Here is a 17,287-nt window from a genome sequence, read left to right as displayed (position 1 = left end):
TTTCTAATCCACTCATATAAAGCAGCACATCCCTTACCAGAACATCATACTAAAATCAATTTCACAGCAATCTATACTGCTTACAATATTCAGGTTGTACACCTGGAAGTTATCCAACCGTTAGAATTTAAAATCCATAGAAGATTACAAACACGTATAAACACCGGGCATTTCCAATTAAAGCGATTTAAGAAATCTTAAATATTTATGTCACTGAACTTGTAGCTGATCATCACGTGAAACGTTAACTAACGTTTCCACACAGATCAACTTGTAGAAATGATGTCCTGCCCTCATTGTTACATATCAACCAGATGTCACTTCAACATGAGAAAGTGAGAAATTTTCAAAGTTTGATATTTGCGGTATATATAGCATTATCAACTCATTGTAAAATATCGGTGCGTGTGTCTCGCATTTAAATTCAATGTTGTGTTAAATTCAATCATAGGCTTACTGTATTAACAACTTCTTTACTAGGTGATATTACTGGGAGGTAAGGGGGTTGTTTTTCACTTCTCCTTGGCAGATAAATTATCATAAGTCATCATTTTGCAGATAAAAAATGTAAATTTTTCGTGGTCTTTTCATGAATAATCAATATGAGAAGACAAGAGATTTTGGAGATGTGAGCTAACCATGCGTGTGTGAAGTATGTACCTCAGACACATATATATTTACATACTGGTAATGTCGAAAGTACTCTCTTCACAACTTAGAAATGTTCTTTAATCCAACTTAAAAGGTTACTGTGTACATAGAATGTCATTCTGATTCACGTCCATATTGGGTTTGTGACTTGCATGACAAATTGTTTACAACGATCTCTTACCAAATTTACAATAACACATACATCATATCAAATTTACCTATCTTAGTGTACATATCACACACATCTATTTACAAGGTCCCTCCTGAGTTGGAGTTAAACAGCTCCACCCTGAGTGGCCTGTTATTTTCAAATTCTGTGTGCATGACTTCTACCATGAAAACTTGTACATGTATAAAATACATTAGCAACTTAAACGTTCCTCATGAGTAAACTGCTTTGAAATTTGTAGAGAGCCCGAGTGAAAACGCAAATATCTGGATGGAGATTTGAACTTAATCTGATTAGTTTTTGTGAAGATGTATGTCCCTCTGTAAACACCGACACATACATGACAAGAGGCATATCAATGACGCTTGTCCAATGCCGAACTGAAATATCCTTTTATAGAGATGAATACAAACATGGCAATATCGACTCTAAACGAGAGGGAATATATAAAGTAGACAGTTTACAGGTATATGGTTATAAATCCAAGTCAAATGGGTTAAATAACAAAATGGTAATCCTTTCTATAGAAATGATATCTAAAAAATTATAAAATGGTGATTATTGCCAATTAAGAAAGAGACCGATTTTCATCTATATTTAGAAATGAATATCAGGTCCCTACAGTCCTATAATTACATCTATATATAGAAATGAATATCAGACCACTACAGTCAACTAATTACATCTATATATAGAAATGAATATCAGGCCCCTACAGTCCTATAATTACATCTATATATAGAAATGAATATCAGGCCCCTACAGTCCTATAATTACATCTATATATAGAAATGAATATCAGGCACCTACAGTTACATCTATATATAGAAATATATATCAGGTCCCTACAGTATAATTACATCTATATATAGAAATGAATATCAGGCCCCTACAGTCCTATTAATATATAGAAATAAATATCAGGCACCTATATATAGAAATATATAGAAATAAATATCAGGCACCTACAGTCAACTAATTACGTCTATATATAGAAATGAATATCAGGCCCCTACAGTCATATAATTACATCTATATATAGAAATATATACCAGGTCCCTATAGTCCTATAATTACATCTATATATAGAAATACATATCAGGTCCCTACAGTCCTATAATTGCATCTATATATAGAAATGAATATCAGGCCCCTACAGTCATATAATTACATCTATATATAGAAATGAATATCAGGCCCCTACAGTCCTATAATTACATCTATATATAGAAATATATACCAGGTCCCTACAGTCCTATAATTACATCTATATATAGAAATGAATATCAGGCCCCTACAGTCCTATAATATAGAAATGAATATCAGGCCCCTACAGTCAACTAATTACATCTATATATAGAAATGAATATCAGGCCCCTACAGTCAACTAATTACATCTATATATAGAAATGAATATCAGGCCCCTACAGTCAACTAATTACATCTATATATAGAAATGAATATCAGGCCCCTACAGTCCTATAATTACATCTATATATAGAAATAAATATCAGGCCCCTACAGTCACATAATTACATCTATATATAGAAATAAATATCAGGCCCCTACAGTCACATAATTACATCTATATATAGAAATAAATATCAGGCCCCTACAGTCATATAATTACATCTATATATAGAAATGAATATCAGGCCCCTACAGTCATATAATTACATCTATATTTAGAAATGAATATCAGACCCCTACAGTCAACTAATTACATCTATATATAGAAATGAATATCAGGCCCCTACAGTCATATAATTACATCTATATATAGAAATGAATATCAGGCCCCTACAGTCATATAATTACATCTATATATAGAAATGAATATCAGGCCCCTACAGTCATATAATTACATCTATATATAGAAATGAATATCAGGCCCCTACAGTCATATAATTACATCTATATATAGAAATAAATATCAGGCCCCTACAGTCAACTAATTACATCTATATATAGAAATGAATATCAGGCCCCTACAGTCATATAATTACATCTATATATAGAAATGAATATCAGGCCCCTACAGTCCTATAATTACATCTATATATTGAATTATTGGAAAGGTTAATGAGAATCTAGTACATTCAATTCCGACCTAAAATGATGTGTAGTTTTTCAGATCGAAGTCAAGATTTTACATTTTATTTGTACCTATCCTTTTTAAATGTTTGAACATTTGCTAATTATCTCTATCAAATTGTAGATATATACACCACCACTTTGTGATACAGATACCATAATGATTATAGACACCTGAAAAACACATTAAAGGCTATTCCGAACACATGTAGGTTTAAACAGATAAATACTTACACCTACATACGTATATATATATATATATTTAGTGCCTTCGCTCATAAACAGAAAACTAAATATTGATCCAAAACCAATAGTCACACAATAAATTACTGAATAATACTTTGTCAATTATGTCCTTTGTGTTAACGTAATTATAGTAAGTGGTAGGATTTGAATCAAATTACAAATCACAGATATGTTCGATCCAGAGTACGCATTAAGTTATTTCTAGCTGATGATTAATCACCAATGATTAACGTTACATGAAATCATGCTTGACAAGAAAACCATTAAAATGAGAGAGAGAAAAAAAAACCCAAAACAACAACATAACAACACAGGAATGCCTAAGTGTACTGAGAATATCTATATAGCTATATAAGTGTTGTTTTATATAGGTAAAAGTATCACTCTAGGATCTTATGGGGATTTTACCTGTGCGGGAATCACTATAGACTGATAAGACTACTGAGAGAAAAATATTCTTAATTAAAAGTAATGTATCACTGTTGGTATATACAGTAAACACATATACCGTAGATTTTAAATAACGACTTTATATATACTGATATATATAGTAGATTTCAATATAACGACTCTACACATACTGATATATATATATATTAGATCTCAATATAACGACTCTATACACACTGATATATATAGTAGATTTCAATATAACGACTCTACACATACTGATATATATATATAGTAGACTTCAATATAACGACTCTATACACACTGATATATATAGTAGACTTCAATATAACGACTCTATACACACTGATATATATAGTAGACTTTAATATAACGACTATACATACTGATATATATAGTAGACTTCAATATAACGACTCTATACACACTGATATATATAGTAGACTTCAATATAACGACTCTATATATATATATAGTAGACTTCAATATAACGGCTCTATACATACTGATATATATAGTAGACTTCAATATAACGGCTTTATATATACTGATATATATAGTAGACTTCAATATAACGGCTTTATATATACTGATATATATAGTAGATTTCAATATAACGGCTTTATATATACTGATATATATAGTAGACTTCAATATAACGGCTTTATATATACTGATATATATAGTAGATTTCAATATAACGACTCTATACACACTATATATATAGTAGACTTCAATATAACGGCTTTATATATACTGATATATATAGTAGACTTCAATATAACGGCTTTATATATACTGATATATATAGTAGACTTCAATATAACGGCTTTATATATACTGATATATATAGTAGATTTCAATATAACGGCTTTATATATACTGATATATATAGTAGACTTCAATATAACGGCTCTATACACACTGATATATATAGTAGACTTCAATATAACGACTCTATACATACTGTTATATATAGTAGACTTCAATATAACGACTCTATATATACTGATATATATATTAGATCTCAATATTACGACTCTATACACACTGATATATAGAGTAGACCCCCATCAATCTACTGAAGTGCTATAGGCACCCAAAGACATCTATCGGTGTACTATCACAAATATAATCCCCGAAAGGGATGCTTATCAATGTATGTTAATATCATGATTCTAATGATTAAATTGCTATTTAATATCATGTAATTAATACTGTTACTGATACGGTCAACATCAGATAAAACTGTAAACCAGTTAAAACGAGCATCACATCAGCTTGGTCACTGAGGAAGATTTATCACTGATCTACAGGTGATATATTGATAAACCAATCAATCGGTGATCGATTCTAATATCGATCAACACGTGATCTATTGGTATACAAACCAATCGGTGATCGATTCTAATATCGATCAACACGTGATCTTCATCTTGCTACACCGTATAGCAGTAACTGAAAGCATCCATTCCTATATTTCAAATCACTTGAGATATGTTTTCTGCGATTAAACAGTGATAGACATGGTCAGATTAAAAGACTTACTTTGAGAAAACATTGAGCCATTTTTGTTTGGCCTGTAGGGATTGAGTAACTTGATGCAGACTCTTTGTTAAAATCTTGTCTTCTTCTTTGCAGATAGACATTTCAAAGTGAGTTTGTCCTCATATAACACCTGTAAGTTGTAATAAATCCGTGTATCACACCAGTAAGCTGTAATAAATCCGTGTATCGCACCAGTAAGCTGTAATAAATCCGTGTATCACACCTGTAAGTTGTAATAAATCGGGTGTTACACCTGTAAGTTGTAATAAATCCGTGTATCACACCAGTAAGTTGTGATAAATCCGTGTATCACACCAGTACGTTGTAATAAATCCGTGTATCACACCAGTACGTTGTAATAAATCCGTGTATCACACCTGTAAGTTGTAATAAATCTGTGTATCACACCTGTAAGTTGTAATAAATCCGTTTATCACATCAGTAAGTTGTAATAAATCCGTGTATCACACCAGTAAGTTGTGATAAATCCGTGTATCACACCAGTAAGTTGTGATAAATCCGTGTATCACATCAGTAAGTTGTAATAAATCCGTGTATCACACCAGTAAGTTGTGATAAATCCGTGTTCATTACGAGTTGCATTAGGTCTGTGTGTTACACCAATAAAGGAGATTTACACCAATATCTACAGAACGTGGTCAATGATATCCCTATTGACCCTAACTCCACTTATCGTAAAAAGTTCTGATTTCTTCACATTTGTTATCCAGCAGTGTTCCTTGTAAATCAATCCCTTAATGATTGTTTACATCATCCAGTAGGAAAGCGGGGTTTTGTTCTTGTAATAATCCATTAAGTAATTTCTTTCTTCTCTAAAATGTTTCCACTTTGTAATGCTGATTTACCATAAAAAACATGAGGGTTATGTTGATGTGAGGCCCACTTAATTACAGTCCAATGGACATGACAGAATATGGTATGAATTTTCAGGTTTGTTTACCTAAGAGTCAAGCAGTGAACACAACACAAGAGATGTATTGTTCATGTGAAAAGTCACGATGTTTGACTCCTAAACACCAGATCAATACTGGCCTTAGTCATAAACCTTACGATAAGATCTCCCCGGATCTCCAGTACACATATTGTCCAGTAAGTGGACAGAACCATGCTATCACTCACCCAATCTATCTGGTCAGTTTCGGCCGCACGAGGTCTAATGTGATATCACAATATCGGGTATTAATTGATAAGGAGGTACGTGTGGACACATCCTTACAAACAGTCAGTACAGACACAAATCCAACTCGTAATTTTACCAACCAGTTTGAAAGCCAAACGAGCATCAGAAACCATATATTGATTTATAAAAGAGTTCTATTTCCTCATCTAAAACATATTATTTTTCTTATCAATCAATTTTATCACCAAACATCAAATTCCAAAATGCCGCGTACTTAAAAAAATAGAAGTTTTATCGTCACTGTAGAGCTGCTAGTGGTGGTGATTTGATTTATATTTTCATTATAAATATTTAAAACCGTTTGAAATGACAGCCCAGAGATTACGCCTCCGCAGTCCGACATTAAATATTTACATTTAGAGTGGGAGTCTGTAGAATTTACACCAACTCTAACATTAAATATCTATATTGTGAATTTACTCATAAATTGTTTATGTGTTGCCCTCTTCTAATCAGGCTATAATTTACCCTATTTGCACCAATTTTTAATTGTTTTCTGAACAAACGAGATGAACATTATTTTGCACTAAATTGTCCTAAATTACTAAGTCCGAACACCAAAGCTTCAAAGTAACAAGTATGAAGAAACCAAGTGCTAAATATTTACACACAGTACTGCCGAATGACGTCATTCTTACATCCTTCATTTTACGTAACCGTGATTACATTAACGTAATTCTTCATCTAGTCTAGTTTTCTTCAAAAACATTAGAATGAAATTTCAATTACCTTGTATGTACATCGACACTTGTGATTCCAGGGTGGGTAAAAGTTACCTCAATAAATCACACCATTAAAGTTTGGTAGAAATTAATTGATCCTTTGTAATGATATCAAAAACTAAATTTGGTGACCATTTATCTCGGCCATTAAATGGTAAACAATGTCTGTCATGTTGGATAATGTTTTACTTATGGTTCATCTTTTGATATTTAAACATGGAAATTTGCCTGCATAACTAATAGTCGAGTGAAATATTCATATAAAATGTAACAAAAACCATTCTTATACCCCGATAAATATTGTACAAAAAGCAAAACCGGATGAACAGACAGACATTTTACAAATATCAAGTATCCACGCATATAATTTTCATACTATGTTGATTGTTAATCAAGCCTTGTTTTAATGAACCGGGTTGTAAATATTTAGGTTCTAGATGTGAGTACATCGCGGTCCTGGGTTTGAATGATATCACACATCCAACACTCCATTTGTATAAGGTCATGAATGCCAGTGATTCAACACGACCGTCGTGCTCCATCCAATAATGTCTTTGTTCCTATACCTAAATCAATGACAATCGGAGACTCTGGAACAACATGTACATGTTTCAGTTGTCAGTTGATAATTAAGTCTGGTCAATACAATTGAATAATTAGGTAGCTAGGAAATCGTATGATATAGTTATCCTGACGAGTTTATGATTATAAATGTTTTAAATCATTTTAATGGTACAGACACATCCATTGAGCCTTAAATCTCAGTCATTCAATCCTCTAAGTCCTAAAATTTGATAAAATTGGAAATCCAGTCATTTAATTTTTCTATTTCTCTGCTAAATAAAACTCTGTCAGTTTTATTAAGAAAGGTCTAGAGATTCAAGCATTTTGTCTTGTTAGATTCGCTTACATGTAACACTTCAATGTTGTGGATCAATCATGGAAGAGTTATGTCCCTTGTTACAACAATGAATTAAGCTAAATTATACAGCTGTTTCGTCCTTCTAGAACTTGTCAGTGAGGCGGAGGACCTCACTTTTGAAACCAAGAAGGCGACTATGGAAAATCCAAAGTGATCGAGAGAAAAGTGAAAACTTGGACGGAGAAGTGCCGCAGCCCGATACTTAAATAAATATCGTAACTTTTAGATATCGAATAATTTTACAACAGCGTCAAATACAGGTGTCTGTTCTGAACCGTGCTGAGAGTGGGTATCAATCGTTCAGTGTCCAGCAAATATCAAGAGGTGATCCAGGCATTTAAGATCGGTAGCAATAATTACTGAATGATCCAGATACTGGCGGTCCACTTAAAATTAAATCTTCTCTCACTTTGTCAGTAGTAAACTAACACCAGATACTGGCGGTCCACTTAACATTAAATCTTCTCTCACTTTGTCAGTAGTAAACTCCACTTAACATTAAATCTTCTCTCACTTTGTCAGTAGTAAACTCCACTTAACATTAAATCTTCTCTCACTTTGTCAGTAGTAAACTTCACTTAACATTAACTCTATTCTCACTTTGTCAGTATTAAACTTCACTTAACATTAACTCTATTCTCACTTTGTCAGTAGTAAACTTCACTTAACATTAACTCTATTCTCACTTTGTCAGTAGTAAACTTCACTTAACATTAAATCTTCTCTCACTTTGTCAGTAGTAAACTTCACTTAACATTAACTCTATTCTCACTTTGTCAGTAGTAAACTTCACTTAACATTAACTCTATTCTCACTTTGTCAGTAGTAAACTTCACTTAACATTAACTCTATTCTCACTTTGTCAGTAGTAAACTTCACTTAACATTAACTCTATTCTCACTTTGTCAGTAGTAAACTTCACTTAACATTAAATCTTCTCTCACTTTGTCAGTAGTAAACTAACACCAGATACTGGCGGTCCACTTAACATTAAATCTTCTCTCACTTTGTCAGTATTAAACTTCACTTAACATTAACTCTATTCTCACTTTGTCAGTAGTAAACTTCACTTAACATTAAATCTTCTCTCAAATCTTCACTTAACATTAACTCTATTCTCACTTTGTCAGTAGTAAACTTCACTTAACATTAAATCTTCTCTCACTTTGTCAGTAGTAAACTTCACTTAACATTAAATCTATTCTCACTTTGTCAGTAGTAAACTTCACTTAACATTAAATCTTCTCTCACTTTGTCAGTAGTAAACTTCACTTAACATTAAATCTTCTCTCACTTTGTCAGTATTAAACTTCATTTAACATAAAATCTTCTCTCACTTTGTCAGTAGTAAACTCCAATTAACATTAAATCTTCTCTCACTTTGTCAGTAGTAAACTTCATTTAACATAAAATCTTCTCTCACTTTGTCAGTATTAAACTTCACTTAACATTAACTCTATTCTCACTTTGTCAGTAGTAAACTTCACTTAACATTAAATCTTCTCTCACTTTGTCAGTAGTAAACTCCACTTAACATTAAATCTTCTCTCACTTTGTCAGTAGTAAACTAACACCAGATACTGGCGGTCCACTTAACATTAAATCTTCTCTCACTTTGTCAGTAGTAAACTCCACTTAACATTAAATCTTCTCTCACTTTGTCAGTAGTAAACTCCACTTAACATTAAATCTTCTCTCACTTTGTCAGTAGTAAACTTCACTTAACATTAACTCTATTCTCACTTTGTCAGTAGTAAACTTCACTTAACATTAAATCTTCTCTCACTTTGTCAGTAGTAAACTTCACTTAACATAAAATCTTCTCTCACTTTGTCAGTATTAAACTTCATTTAACATAAAATCTTCTCTCACTTTGTCAGTATTAAACTTCACTTAACATTAACTCTATTCTCACTTTGTCAGTAGTAAACTTCACTTAACATTAAATCTTCTCTCACTTTGTCAGTAGTAAACTTCACTTAACATAAAATCTTCTCTCACTTTGTCAGTATTAAACTTCATTTAACATAAAATCTTCTCTCACTTTGTCAGTATTAAACTTCACTTAACATTAACTCTATTCTCACTTTGTCAGTAGTAAACTTCACTTAACATTAAATCTTCTCTCACTTGTCAGTAGTAAACTTCACTTAACATAAAATCTTCTCTCACTTTGTCAGTATTAAACTTCATTTAACATAAAATCTTCTCTCACTTTGTCAGTAGTAAACTTCACTTAACATTAAATCTTCTCTCACTTTGTCAGTAGTAAACTAACACCAGATACTGGCGGTCCACTTAACATTAAATCTTCTCTCACTTTGTCAGTAGTAAACTCCACTTAACATTAAATCTAATCTCACTTTGTCAGTATTAAACTTCACTTAACATTAACTCTATTCTCACTTTGTCAGTAGTAAACTTCACTTAACATTAACTCTATTCTCACTTTGTCAATAGTAAACTTTTTTGTCGACTAAGTTGAAGTCAGTTTTCAATAGTACCACGAGTGTCATTTACGGGTATTGGTGTTTTATAACTGGCGACCAGTTTGAGTATCATAACTGCTCACTTCTGACATTTAATGAGTCTGATCTTCTGAAGTGAGATAATATCTGTATTTGTAACACAGAGAAAGAGTTAACATATATTTTAAAAACCGAAATGGGATTAGTTTCATACAATTACACACAGAAGTTGTAGACATAGGTAAGAATTAGACCAGGAACCTCCATTAGTTTATTAAATATATGCAGCATTAGCTGTTCGCCAACGCCAGGGTCCCTTTTCCAAGGGACCAAAGCCCGGGGCTCTCAATAACAGAGCTCTTAATCTGAGGGGCTCAAATCCCATGGGACCCAATTCTAATGGTCTCAAACCCACGGTCCCTTATCTCAGGGACCCCCATTGCAGGAGTTCCAAAACTAGAGCCCCATATCCCACGGTCGCAAATCAGGGCCCCTAAACCTAAGGGTCTCGGACCAAGGACCTTAAAGGAAAAGCTCTTAAATTCTCAGAGGTTTCGAATCCAGGACCCCTGAATCAATGGCCCCTAATCTCAGGAGTCTCAGTAGCAGTATTTGCTAAAGCCAGGGCACCTAATCACAGAAACATTAATTCCAGGGTCTCGAACCTAGGGTCTCTAATCCTAGGGTCTCTCATGCCAGAAGTCCTAATCTCGTGGACACTAATTCCAGGGGTATCAAACTCAGGACCCTAAAGTCAGGACCTAACTCCATGGAGTCTCAACCCCAGGGCTCTTATCCTATAGGTCTCTATGCCAGCGTCCCTAATTTCAGATGCAATAACATATTACGGATGAATGCTGTAGGGGTACCTAAATTCTGTTGCTATGTCTGAGGGTCGCTGTGGTCAGGATCTGGTGATGTATATATACAGTAAGTGACTTTCTTTCAACATTTATTATAGAGGGGCAGAGAAGTTCAACTCCAGCAGCTGGATTTTATTTTCATCCTTTTTCACAAAAAATGCTATTCTCACAGATTTATTTACAAATACTGAGAGGAATTGGTTATATCATATACTAATATAAATATTGATTAACCAAGACGGTGCAATGATTGCGCATGCGCCTTTCACCTCGACGTCTGGAGTTCGATTCAATAAACATACGTGGTAAAGGGTTGGGAAATCTGTTTACCTCACACAGTCAGACGCCTCACGCGCTACCAACTAGGTCAACAATAGTGATTAATATGACACTATCAATTATTATGTCATTAATAATATTATTTATAAAAAAATTGAAATAATCTGTTCCACAACGTTGTCAGAAAATAGACAAAACAAGTATCTCGAAAGGCAAATCAATAATTTTGATATAGGTGACCATGATGGGAGAGATTGTTGAGTGTTCAGATCACCATGACCACACCGTCAAATAAACCATTCAAAATCAATATTTTCACCCTTCAGCGACTTTTTAAACTTCAAGTCAACATTGTCAGAAATAGGTGGTTAGAAGATGTTTTCTGAAACACTTACCTTCCAGGAGGAGTGTTATGTTCAAATATTGAGAACAGTACAGTTAACTTTCTCTTCAACAATTGAGTATTGTATTATTTAAATAACAGGAACCTTTGTCAGCGTTGTATTAGAGGTTAACGTGTATGCCATTTTATGCTATACAATACAGCAGCAGGTGAGTTTACAGATTTTACCTATCTGAGAATGTGAAAATTGAATCTGTGACACTCGGCCATTCGAGGGCCACATGGTAGCTACCAAATATTTTTGTTGGTTTCCATGCTAGCACTGACTTGGCACATAAAGTGAACTCAGCATGCTGTAGCGTAGTGTAAATTTTAAAAGGACAAGGAGATATATTGATTAACACTTAAATTCCGTGCTCTCTCCTGACAACAGCTAATGATCTTAATCAATAGTTTAGTACTTTCTGTGGGAAAGATTATGACTCTTTTTAATATTGTTGTATAGTCTTCCAATTATATACCGCATGCTCATTTTTTTAAACTTTCAAATCATTGCCCTTCCAACATCTCCATCGAGATATTCTCCCCATACCAATACACACAGTACCTGTTCTATACTACCGATCTTCCCCTACACCACTTGTCTCTGTAACACATAACCCCACCCCATTCATTCACACACACTGCCAATGTCCTGCTTTATATATAAAACTAAAACAATACATGACTTTGCCCTGGAATCTGAGTTTGCCCTGTGGTCTATAGACTAAAACAATACATGACTTTGCCCTGGAATCTGAGTTTGCCCTGTGGTCTATAGACTCAAACAATACATGACTTTGCCCTGGAATCTGAGTTTGCCCTGTGGTCTATAGACTCAAACAATACATGACTTTGCCCTGGAATCTGAGTTTGCCCTGTGGTCTATAGACTCAAACAATACATAACTTTGCCCTGGAATCTGAGTTTGCCCTGTGGTCTGTAGACTTAAACAATACATGGCTTTGTCCTGGAATTTGAGTTTGCCCTGTGGTCTATAGTCTAAAACAATACATGACTTTGCCCTGGAATTTGAGTTTGCCCTGTGGTCTATAGACTCAAACAATACATAACTTTGCCCTGGAATCTGAGTTTGCCCTGTGGTCTGTAGACTTAAACAATACATGACTTTGCCCTGGAATCTGAGTTTGCCCTGTGGTCTATAGACTCAAACAATACATGACTTTGCCCTGGAATCTGAGTTTGCCCCGTGGTCGATAATCTAAAACAATACATAACTTTGCCCTGGAATCTGAGTTTGCCCTGTGGTCTATAGTCTAAAACAATACATAACTTTGCCCTGGAATCTGAGTTTGCCCTTTGGTCTATAGACTTAAACAATACATGACTTTGCCCTGGAATCTGAGTTTGCCCTGTGGTCTATAGACTTTCCTGAGACTATCCTGGGATCTAAAAACTTAAACAATACCAAAGATTGCCCTGTGATATATAAACTAATGTCCTTGTGATCCGAATTTCCTCTCAGGTCTATAGACTTAAAAATAGCTGCGTTTGAGATGTGATCGATAGACTTAAGCCAAGAATACCAGAATTTACATACAAAATGGACGAAGGTATTAATATCATGTTACATGATAAACAAGTATGACTAAGGTGAGTATTATTCCCCACACCAAGCTGACGGAAAGAAAATGTCAACATGTTTACACATTGTGTCTCTGCTGCTGTTTTTTACAATTTGGTATATAGCATGTTAGCAATTTTATTCATAAGTTGATAAACTCTGGTACATGTGTGTTGTTTTTTTTTCTATTCGACTTGCACAAGCCCAAATAGCAAACAATTAATGTTGTATTTGAGACGATTAGTTTCCATGGTGACAGAAAAAAGATGGCAAATCATTTGCAAATGGGAAAAAACCTGAGCTAGGACACATATAGATGCAACAACCAGCTCTCCAGCCTTCAAAATAAGCATGTGTTGTATGAATTTACAATGGATGTCACGTGATGTTTGGAAGAGTGTTGCATCGTATATTCTGAAGTCTTTAAGGACGTGTAAAATTTCCTTTAGCCTTACGTAACAGTAAAAAGTAGAAAATCAGCATTATACAGCGGAATTTCCAATGCAAATTCAGTTTTATTCCGGTGCGAAAATATTGATACTTAAGTGGAATTTCAGTGATGCGTAACAGCGGAATTCCGTTTAAAAACTGGCAAAGTTTACCACAGGAATTTTAATGGTTCAATGAAATTTCAGTGAAAGTGAGTTTGTCATTAATAATCCAAGTCTGTGTTTGTGGGTGAGTTTGTCATTAACAATAGGATATTGTCTCTTGTAGTGTGTTATAACAGCTTTATATATAAGATACAAAAGAATACATGAGAACATTTAATCAATCTTTACCTTGTTATAAGATTAAACTAAACGATCCCCTTTCACAAGGAGAGGGAGATTTTAATTATGTCCCGTCTAGACATTGGTTGTGGACGGCTCTGATTTTCGGAGCATCCATTTTCTCGAGTTGATGTAAGGTGAACTATTGACCTGCATGACCTCTGCCATATTACGTCACACTTGCGGAAAGAGTGAAACCAGCTGTTCCATTCAACATAGAATACAGAGAGTATACGTTCTATTGACAAAATTGTTAAAACATTAACTTAGTTTAAAATTGTACATTCCAAACATCCTCTTAGATATGATTGGATAATTATAATAATCCGTCCTGGAGTTCCAGAACTTTTAATCCATCCTGGATTTTTCAGAACAATTAATCCATCCTGGATTTTTCAGAACAATTAATCCATCCTGGATTTTTCAGAACAATTAATCCATCCTGGATTTTTCAGAACAATTAATCCATCCTGGATTTTTCAGAACAATTAATCCATCCTGGATTTTTCAGAACAATTAATCCATCCTGGATTTTTCAGAACAATTAATCCATCCTGGATTTTTCAGAACTATTAAACCATCCTGGAGTTCCAGAACTATTAATCCATCCTGGATTTTTCAGAACTATTAAACCATCCTGGAGTTCCAGAACTATTAATCCGTCCTAGATTTTTCAGAACTATTAAACCATCATGGAGTTCCAGAACTATTAATCCGTCCTAGATTTTTCAGAACTATTAAACCATCATGGAGTTCCAGAACTATTAATCCGTCCTAGATTTTTCAGAACTATTAAATCATCATGGAGTTCCAGAACTATTAATCCGTCCTAGATTTTTCAGAACTATTAAACCATCCTGGAGTTCCAGAAATATTAAGCCAGGCTTCCTAGTATTTTCTCACATTTTCTTACTTTTCGGAAGTCCAAACAAGACAATTTTATATTGGAAATTATCGATTTTAGAATAATATATATTTTATATTCAATTCTATTTTGGATTAACCAATGAATTGTAGACTACTATGTGAAATTATAATTTTATTCACACATTTTGTGGTATTAAGATAAATTAAGAAATATGATTTATTCGCAAAAAAAGAAAGGAAAAGGCAAAATATGTGGATAAAAAATGATAAAAGATTAAACGTTAAGCTTTGATAAATGTTTACACACCTACAGAAATAACCATCCTATTCACAATATAATTATTTGAAAAATTCTACGTTGAAACGCGATTCCCGTACTAGAGCTAGTTCTACGTATTAGTATCGTCACTTCTGATCCACTTCAGGTTTAATCTAACTTCTCCGTGATTCGATAACGATAAAGAGGAAATGCAGCGGTCCTGAATACATGTCTGTCATTTTCTGGTGAATTTGACTTTGTATCGATAGATATATCTAGGTAGGAAATACCGACATTATACTACACACTTTGTTGAATAGATCTTTAGAATGTTTTAATGCAATTCATAGTGGCAGCCTTATCAAGGAGTCAGAATACTACATTTTTTCTCCAAACCATTATAAACATTAGTACAATACTTAATTTATAGATAATGTTATCACGACCTGCAAGTTTTCCTTTTATCTATAAAAGACGAGACAGGATTACAAACACTATATAACAGCGTGACTGTCTATATAATCTACCGGAGATAAACATAAGGTATACCGGTAACCTATATAACCAGCCTTAATTCAGCTCGGACGAAGGGATACGACACATACGCTCTGTTATTTCATTATCACACAAATACTGTTTGGTGTTTTGTATCAGGCGTAAGGAACAACCATTCCGACACTTTCTTGAAAGAAACGAAGAAAATATTACATAAAATTATTTCAGATCAAACCGAATATTTCTATAGAAGACCTTCGGCCAATATGTTTAAAGACACCATCATTGATATGACGTCATGCTATATATGACGTCATGATATATAAGACGTCATCATAGATATGACACCATAATAGAGATGAACTCATTATAGATATGACCAAATCATAGATATGGCGTCATTATCTATTCAAGGCAAGCATCTGGAAATCTGAAATTTGAAAACATTTACGATTCGCCAAAATTTTGTTTGTTGATTTTTTCAAATAAACAGTGGAAAAGTCATATAATATGAAATCTGATTACATCAAATAAATAAAATTTCAATTAAAAATTCCCTATTCATGTTTAACTTGTGTTCGTCAATTCACAAAATCTGAATGGTCTAGATTATGATTTAGATAAAGTGTTTCACAGCAGAGAACTCCATAGAACCTGATTTACGTCCACTTCAAAGGAAGAAATTTAAAAGACGGGCTAATGACATGTATAAGTTAGCGTATATCTTTAAATGTAGTACCCGTTATTAAGCAAAACATTAATTTGTGATGTAGTATACACCCTTAAGTAAGGTGCTAGTGTGTAGGGTAGTGTACACCTCTTAACTTAAGTGTTAATGTTGAAGGTAGTATACACCCTTAAGTAAGGTGTTAGTGTGTAGGGTAGTGTATACCTCTTATCTTATGTGTTAATGTTTTATGTAGATACACCCTTAAGTAAGGTGTTAGTGTGTAGGGTAGCATACCTTTACATTAAGTTTTGATATGTAAGGTAGTATACACCCTTAAGTAAATGTTAATGTGAAGGGTAACATACGCCCTTAAGTAAAGTTTGGTAATATACACCTTTAAACAATTATATAACGGAATTTGTTTTATGCATTGCGTCTGGAGTTAGATATAACATTTGATCAGAAATCAGTTAAGTACGATATGATGTCCTGTAGTAAATTAACTACGTACCATATGATGTCCTGTGGTAAATTAACTACGTACCATATAACTTCCTGTGGTAAATCCTCTTTGTCCATGTCCTCTGTATCATTGCTAAGATCCCCCATACTCATGTTCTCAGATTTCACAGCCGTCAATCTTCTTTAATGTAAGTTCACCTTCTTTGCACAGTGGAGTTGA

This window comes from Ylistrum balloti, unplaced genomic scaffold (assembly GCF_031769215.1).
Source record: "Ylistrum balloti isolate Yb309-2 unplaced genomic scaffold, AGI_CSIRO_Ybal_v1 Utg371978, whole genome shotgun sequence".
Classification (NCBI taxonomy): domain Eukaryota; kingdom Metazoa; phylum Mollusca; class Bivalvia; order Pectinida; family Pectinidae; genus Ylistrum; species Ylistrum balloti.
Note: the sequence above shows the minus strand (reverse complement) of the source record.